Genomic DNA, 8703 nt, shown 5'->3' on the forward strand with positions numbered 1-8703 from the left:
GAAGGATATTTGAGTTGAGCAAAGTAATTTGCCTTGTAGTTCGCCAAATTCGATCGTGAGCAAGTTTTAATCAATCTACGTTTGCAAACAAACTGTTTATAACTTGCTACTAGTGGCGTGATAAACAGTATGGTGTATCAAGTATACAATAAGTTTCATTATTCTGTGCAAAGTTCAAGATTGAGTTTTAAGACGTTGAAGACTTATATGACTCGAATAACCCTACCTTATTATATGCATGCTTTATGCCTGAATTTTCACTATATAGAAGCACGTTTAACAGCCGTTTTCTCGGCTTATTTCAGCGGTCAGCATTTTAGATCGTTAACTGGCCGCGTAACCGACCACCGTTCGCGATTATAGTTTATACCGTTAATTACATGATTTATCGCCGCCTCGTAAAGGAACGCGACTCCGCCTAGGCCGCTTGTTCATTAAAGTACCGACCCGCCGTGCGTTGCATGGAGTCGTAAGTGCACGACTTACGTAACAGCCAACCGAGATACGCGTTAAGTAACCCATTAAAGTTGAAATCTTCTCGCTCTCCCGACGTTTGTAATGGATATCGTCGCGCGAGACTTGTTTCTAGCATCGATCGATCGGAGCGATAGTATTATTACTACGATTTTCGAAGAATAAAAATTGAACGGGAAAAGAAAGTAAAAAAATGTGGAACGCTTCACGATTTTGCGTGTCATCCTTGCGCAGGGGCCATGCTAATCTTCTCTGTATCGTTCCAATTTTAGTAAATGTACTGCCGAAGCAAGTACACTTACACTTTCTATCAGTTTCTATATATAGGAAGTGACTAGTAAAACAACCACTAGCGGGAAACATTTATTTCGCCTGAAGAGCTTGTGCCACCTAGCGTCGATTTTTTCTTCCAGCACGTGACGTCGATTATTTTGCCGCGATATTCGAATTCGTCGTAAGAATAAAGTTTCATTGTTAGAATATTATAAAATATAATTGATATGTTTTTATTTCCCGATAATATTTAATAAAAAGTTTTCTTCTCTTATGACAGCAGTAAATCACTCGATGCGTAGAAATATCGACTGACACGTGTTGCGCGTATCGAGGAAAAACAAGAGAATTGTAGAGACGTTTCGATTCGTTTCCTGGTGAGTGTATTGCACGTGACTTTTTATCATGTAACCGATAGTGGCATCAGTAGCTCTAATAAATTTTGAAACACTTAATTTGTTACTTTCATCCCTTGTTATTTTTAACTCTACATATTCCTCTTTCTAGATTCTAGATAATCGATTTTATAACTGACACCATTCCCAGCAATGAAAATTACCTACGTAAGGTATAACACGAGCTTTACATCATATTATAAAACTATAAAATTATACAAAGCTCAGTAACACTTTAAACGAAATACCTAAATCTTCCGCTCTAGCCTTTTAAATTTCTCAGCAACAAAAACGTCATCGAAAGAAACATCGAAGACAGAAAAATGTACGACAAAATTAAAATTGTATCGCGAAAAGTGGTCCTATATACAAATCAATCGGATCTGCATTTCTTCCGCCAGCTAACTTTTCAACCACGAACCGTTCCTGTAACCTGACAGAAAATCGAAGCTTATCCCCGAAGAAAGTTAAGTCTGTTGGATGCAGAACGCGCAAGATCTCGTATCTGCATTTTATACCAACCGAGAATCCAACTTCGTTCATCGCAAAGTCTTTTACGATTTCTTTTACGTTAAGAAGTCTGGGCTGTGACTGACAGGCGAATCGAGCCGCGACGAATAAATATCGCGAAAATATGCCGGAGAAATGCAAACAATTCGAGGCAGGGAGCAGAGGGTTCGGAACCTTTGTCGGAACTACGGAAGCGTAGTTCAAACCCTAGGGTTATTATTTTCTGTTTTATTGGTCGAGCAAATACACGCCGTAATGTGGCCGTAAAAAAAAAAAAAAAAAAAAAGAAAAAAGGAAACGGCGGCGAGCTTTTTACTCGGCTAATCGACGAAGAAAGATAAATCGGTCGTAATTTGCAAATTTCACGGGAGTCGGAACGATCGGTGAAGAAATTGCCAAGCTTTTTCATTTGGTGCTCGCGTTTGGGTAATCAGGTCAGACGGATCATTAACGCGTCCTTGTATTAAGTAGGCCCGTAAATTCGTCTCTGTACACAATGTGTCCTGGCGATCGGTCTAATTACCCGTTTCCGGGATAAACGCGAATACGACGCGCCATCAACTCCTTCGTTTCACATTTTATCGTCGAAATCTGCATGTAAATCGATTCGACATCTGGGCTAGCTAGCGATGGAAACGAGCCAGCCGCGCTTTGGGTAAACGGAAGCGACGAAAACCGTCCGTCGGCGATCGTAAACGTATCAATGACCAACAGGGTTCCTCGTGGTTCTACGGTGAGATCATCGAGCGCTAGGGAAAATAATGGAGCACCGACATGTACAAACAACAAAGCTGCTCCCTAACACTCGAATTTAAGTGATTTGCGTTTACTTTGCGGTCAATAATGGTTTAGGATTGTAAACGGTAGAGGAAGAGCAAACTGCGCGGTTAAGGATCCGGTAGCTGTGTTCTGGAATTGTATCGGACGACTGAGAGCTACTTCGAAGAATTCTGGCGTAGAATTTTATAGGAAAAATGGAAAAATAGCGATTGTGAATATAAAGTATTCAGAAGGATTGGAGGATCTCGCATCGTAGCAGCTACCTGTGTGCTTCTGTGTGTATGTCTTTGTTTAACGATTATATTAAATAGCTACATGGCGTAGTAAATCTAAATTACAATCCTTTCGTGGACAAACCTTACAGATCGAACCTCACAGTTTCCCGGAACAACTTTCTCTCTATCTCCATATATATTTTCATCGCTTTGTTTCCATTCCATGTTCTATCTATCTCCTTTTCTCTCTTACATCTTTTTAACTAACCCTTCCCTCACACATAGTATACTTACTGACTATTCTTAACTTCAACCCACACAGACATACACACACACTAGAATTATACTTAACTGGAACTATCCAAGCCTAATCCGATATTACACATCAGACTCGAACAATGTACGCCACTGATACATATCAATATTGTTTAAGAGAGTCTATGAAATCAGTAATTCATAGATCCATCAACAAAGCCAGCGAAATTCGAATTTTTCATGAATTCAGACCCATCCATTGCCGCTCGATCGCCTCCACGATTGAACCATTCAAGCACCCATGAAATTCCCAGTGGTCAAGCTTAATGCTCGAGAAACGTCGTTCACGGGAAAAGCGAGCGGTGATCGAAAACGACGGCGCTGAAAGGCGAAACGGTTTCGTGGCAAAGAGGCGCTAAACGACGAGAACCGTATAAGAAGCGGAGTTCCATGCGCGTTACCACCTTTGGCTTACAGACTGAGTCAGCGTAAAGAATAAAACGGATTTACCATCGTGGCCGTTACCAGCAGCATTAAATAAAGAAATATAGCCGGGCGCTTTCGTCCATCGTCGTGACACCATCTCGGTCTAAGCATTCGCGCGTTAGCACTAAACTATATTACAACCGCAAAGTTAGCGTTCGCACACGCGCGCGCATTCGCGTACACCGGCATGACGGATGTCTTTACGAGGCTGTGATTTATTTTATTATTGGCCGTCGAGGGCGTTATAATCCTCGACTGGGAAATGAAGCGATTCATGGAAGACTTCCCTTCCTCTGTTTCCCTCTCGCTTCCCGTGGAATCGCGCGAAAAAAATTCGATCGAACCGCCCAGCCCGGGCTTTATAGATGGCGCCATCCTCTTTTCGTTCGTTTATCGCCGCGAATCGAAATTACGTCGATCGTAAAACGAACGCGTGTGCGCGAAACGTTTCCTTTTCGGGGGGAAAAACCGGCAGCCTCGTAACTGACAGCTCTTTTTTTCCTCCTTCCGCTCTCTCGTCTAAATCGAAATAACCATCCATTCGGCAGCCACACGTTTCCACCCGCTGCGTGCCTCTCGCACCTGCCATCGCGATTACGCTTTTACGGTGTACTCTCGCGTGTGGCAACGATCCATCGCCGACCTTGTCCCTTTTACCGTACACTTACTCGTACGTTTTCACCAACGAAGAAAAGGGAAACGGCCGTGTGTTTTATTCAAAACGCGGAATAGAATCGCTCCCGGTTGGTTCCGCTCGCGAACATTATCGCCCCGTTTCGCGCGTTAATTTCGCTCGGCCAATCCGAATGAGTTGCGAATCCCGTCCGCAACAAGTTCTCGCGATAATCGATGCGGTGGTTGAATGGACGCGAAAAATTCCTCCGCCGGATTCTCGTTATGGAAATTGGACGAGGTCTCGAAAGAACGTCAGTCGAGCGTAACGACGAATAAGGAGAGGGACAAAGAAGTAGGTAGAAGCGGTGGAAAGAGAATCGAGGAGAAACAGGAGCGGGAGGATTGAAGAGAGGAAGAACGTTTCGAATAGATGGAAAGACTGGGGTAAAGTGGAACGAGAGCAATCAGACAGTTTCGCGAAACGGTAAGGCTGGTGAAAGTCGCGAGGCCAAAAGAAGAACGTGGTCGGTCGTTGGGAAGGAGATTGGTGGCGTCATGGTGGCGTTTTGGGGTAGAATTTAAGGGTGGCGTCTAGGGTGGCACGGTAACCGGCTGAGCATTCCGGCCGCGAGAACCTTTCGGGATCCTTCGGTTCCTCGTTTTAATTTTCTTCGCGGCTTGATTTCACCCTGTCCATCCCTCCTCTTGTTGCCCCACTCCGCTGAATCTATCCACAGCACGAACCCCAGAGATCCGAAACGCGGTGACTCCTCATCGCCCCGGTCGCGTCCCTCCGTAGTAGTCGTCGTCGCCGTCGTCGTCTCTCAAGGAGTGTAAAGTCTCGGCACCCTCGGCTTAAAAAATTGATCCGATATCTCGGCGTGTTGGCCCCGCAATCCCGCGGGGACTAAAAGGGACAATACCGTGAGACGAAATAGGAGGAGGGAGGTGGGGTTGCTCTGTTCGAAGAGAAAACCAGAGGACGAGGAGGGAGGAATCGGTAAGACGACGAGCAGGGATAGTCCTACCAGTGATTATATCCGACAACCACCCCGAAAAACTTCGAGACACCTCCGTCTTTTTTTCCTTTTCATCCCTCTCTACACGGTCCAACGTCGTTCTTGGCGTGGTCCTTCCATCAGCAACCGAATAAAAATGTTTTAAGCCGTCCCTCGTTCTTGGCCGTAGCACTTATATTTAGCTCGGCGAGAGACGATGTCCTTTATACCACCTCTCTCTCCCATCACCCCCAGGACTCGTGCTACTACCGGGATATTGAAACGCAAACGTCTGAAGAGTCTCGTCCGCGAGCACAATGGTCGGCTGGTTTTCCCGAAATTATCATCTTTCGTTCTGTTGGATAAAGTTCCGAGGCACTCGAATCACCGACTCTGAATTACTCGACATTATTCGCGAGTTATTTGGGAATTATCGTCTGATTTTTCTCGCGTCTCCAATATCCTTCCAAGATTTTTCCATTATCCGAAGGTAACACTACCTTCGAACATTTATTTCCTTTCTCTTTTTCTTTCCCTTTTTTTTTTTTTTTTTACACAGAAAGAATTCCTATACGAAAGAATCTACATGAAAACTAATATAACTTTAGCGGAGGAAGACCGTAGACATCACCCACGAGCCGGTCACGTTATGAATACGAACGCTACACCGGCAATATTCACGGAAGTTACGATCGAACTACTTCGACTAGCGAGGAACTGTTCCCGGAACTTAGCCGCCGGACATTATGCAATATCCCTGGAGCACCGAAGTCTTCCACCATCGACTACATCCACCGCCGTGTCGACGACATCGTCATCGTCGTCTCGTGTTAGATCCGCCTTAAGTGCATCGGGCAACACCGAAACGCGGTCTAGTTTCTAGCTGCGCGACGCGGCTCGATATCGCCCGAATTTCCGTTCGACGGAAGCTTTCCAGGATACTCTCGTCGTCTGAGAACAGCGCATCATCGTCCGCGTAAGGTCTCCTATCCACGTTTACGCTTTAATATCACGAGAAAGAGGATCCAAAGCGTCAGACAAACAGAGAACCGTGGAAACGAAAAAGAGAGGGTGGAACAGCTGCACGTTAACTCGTTAGGGACGAAAGTTACGTTAATGTAACATTTTACACGCAATTTCCTTTTAATCTATCGTAATTGTTTATTCCTATCGAATCTACATATATAGAAATCGAAGTTATTTATTTTCAAATCATAGACAGTTGAAGACAATTTTCGTAACGCAGATTTGTATAGAATGTACTGAAGCTTCAACTTCTTCATAGAAAAGAAGAAAATAGATAAAGGAAGAAATAGAAATGTGACTTAATGTGTCAAAAATTATGCGAAAATGAATTTCGTTTTCTATCTAAATCCTATAACTTTATGAAATTCGAGGAAATTTTATATCATTATGACGAACTATTTCTCTTCTTTCAAATTGCAAAAATCTTTCTGAGTCTACGATTTGTGTAAAAAAACTTCTATATAGATATCTATTATTCCAATAAATATTTATAATTTGACAAAAAATAGTAACTTATTTTATTTACGATTTGTAATAATGTTGCGTTTGTTCAGCTGTTTGTTATTTGTACTGTGTACGTGTTATTTAACTGTTTGGTTCTTAATGAGTTGAAGGAACCGAAAGCGGTGTGTGCTCGTAGTACAGGGCTGTTGGGTCGGTAACCCTGGTTTCCTCGATCCTAACCTAACCCAAGGAAGTAATATCGTCGTCGTCCTGGCTGGTCGTCTAGATTGCCCCGACTCGTAAGTTACGTCGCGTAAAACTGCTTGTAAAGGCAGGGATTTTGCTGAAACAAAACTTCGTACTCGGTCGCTGGTTCGGCTCGGCTATACGTATATAGATTTCCGACGTTTGTACGTATGAACACGTACACACGAGGCAATAAACGCGAATTCGCGTTGATACACGCTTGCGCGACACGAACAGAGTACTAGGAAAGAACGGCAAAAGAACGAGAAAGTACGGTCAGATAAACGCGATTGTGTGTCAGAGCTTCGAACTTCGACGCAAACACAGACGTACACTGGATCGTGAAGGTATCTGAGCACTTGTCGTAGAAAACTTTTATGTCGATTAGTATGCCTTATAAAACATTTTGAAATTTCGTTGCCGCTGCAATCAGATACGATTGCCATGATTATATTCAAATCACAAAATTGCCATGATTATATGAAATCAACCTGAAAATGTAAAAAATGCCATTGCATAAATATACATATTTAGTAAGAAATTAATAAACAGGACGAATAGCCATCTTCAGTATATATTGTAATAAATACAGTCCCACTGAATAATTAGATTTATTAATATAATGAATTAGCATTGCATAAATATACATATTTAGTAAGGAATTAATAAACAGAACGAATAGCCATCTTAAGTATATATTGTAATAAATACTAAATACGGTCCCAGTGAATAATGAGATTTATTAATAATAATGAATAATTGACTGCGTAAATATTTTAGTGATTTCTGTGAAATATATACGTTGCACGTATCCTATATACTGTTCTTTTCTATACCTTCTGTATATCTATATATTCTATATTTTCAGATTTGTTTGAAAGTTTATCAATATAATCATGACAATCGACTCTCACAACACTGTCAATTAAATTGCAAAATGTTTCATATGACAGACATGATATGTATAATGTGTATAACATAACATAATGTGTATAACAGGTATGTACAAGTGTTCGAAGAATACTTTTGTGAGTCTGTGCACGCGTATAAAAACTATAGGAACGATTGCACACTACGTTATCTCTTGCTGTATGACAATTCGAAGAGTCACCGCGGTATAAGAACGCGCAAGAACCATGCAGCCGTACGCAAATAAACGCTGTCGCGAGAGAGAGGATTCGCGTGTGAGTTAGTTAAATATATGAACGGTCATTCGCACGAAAAACCAGCCGTTTTGTTGCGTACGAGACCGCGTGTCGGTTTGTGTGTTGTACTCCTCGATCGAATAAATATACGGATAGAGATCTAACTTTATGCAACCGCGCGAAGTCCACTTGGTGCACGAGCACGGTAGTGCTTTGGTAACTGGCCATGGGTTGGGACTTTATCTAGTCAACTATCGGGCAAGATATATGTAGTTCTACGAAATCTTGAATATCTAACTTCTCTGTTGACTTCGAGTATTAGGGTATCGTCTACCAACCGCAAATAAAATGTAGTAATTGATCGAAAATATGTTGGAATTGATCAACCAGTGGGAATTATGTATTCATGCTATATGATGACTCAGAATACATAGAAAAATGTGCAGAAGCTATTTACAACAATTGCAGAAAAATAGCAAATTATTCTACCACATGACACTGACCGCATTTCGAACAATAATAATCACATGTATCCTTTTTTCATGAATATTCCATATGATCCGCTCAGAAACCATATTTAGCAACTATATAAATTGGAAGATACGAAAAGGTGCTCTTTTTGAAATTTACTTTACAATTTTCAATTGTCTATGTCATCTTCTTGCGATAAATGAACATATAGAAGTAGACCATTTGTTTCTTGGAAACTGAATATTAATCGTTAAAAAGTAAGTAGGAAGCGGAATTGAGCGACGAGAGGCGCACGTATTAAAAGTATATATCGCAAAATTTTTAAACAAATAATATCTCCGATCTTTCACCTCGCGTATTCTGGCTGAAA

General features: G+C 41.9%; 1 non-coding gene across 1 annotated transcript; it reads right to left on the bottom strand.

The window, feature by feature from the left end:
- Positions 1-663: 663 nt before the first annotated feature.
- On the bottom strand, positions 664-770 carry LOC139989535 (U6 spliceosomal RNA). The gene has a single exon (XR_011800361.1). It is a non-coding gene; the product is annotated as a U6 spliceosomal RNA (small nuclear RNA).
- Between the last annotated feature and the right edge of the window lie 7933 nt (positions 771-8703).

The sequence above is a fragment of the Bombus fervidus genome, chromosome 7, assembly GCF_041682495.2.
Source record: "Bombus fervidus isolate BK054 chromosome 7, iyBomFerv1, whole genome shotgun sequence".
Taxonomy (NCBI): domain Eukaryota; kingdom Metazoa; phylum Arthropoda; class Insecta; order Hymenoptera; family Apidae; genus Bombus; species Bombus fervidus.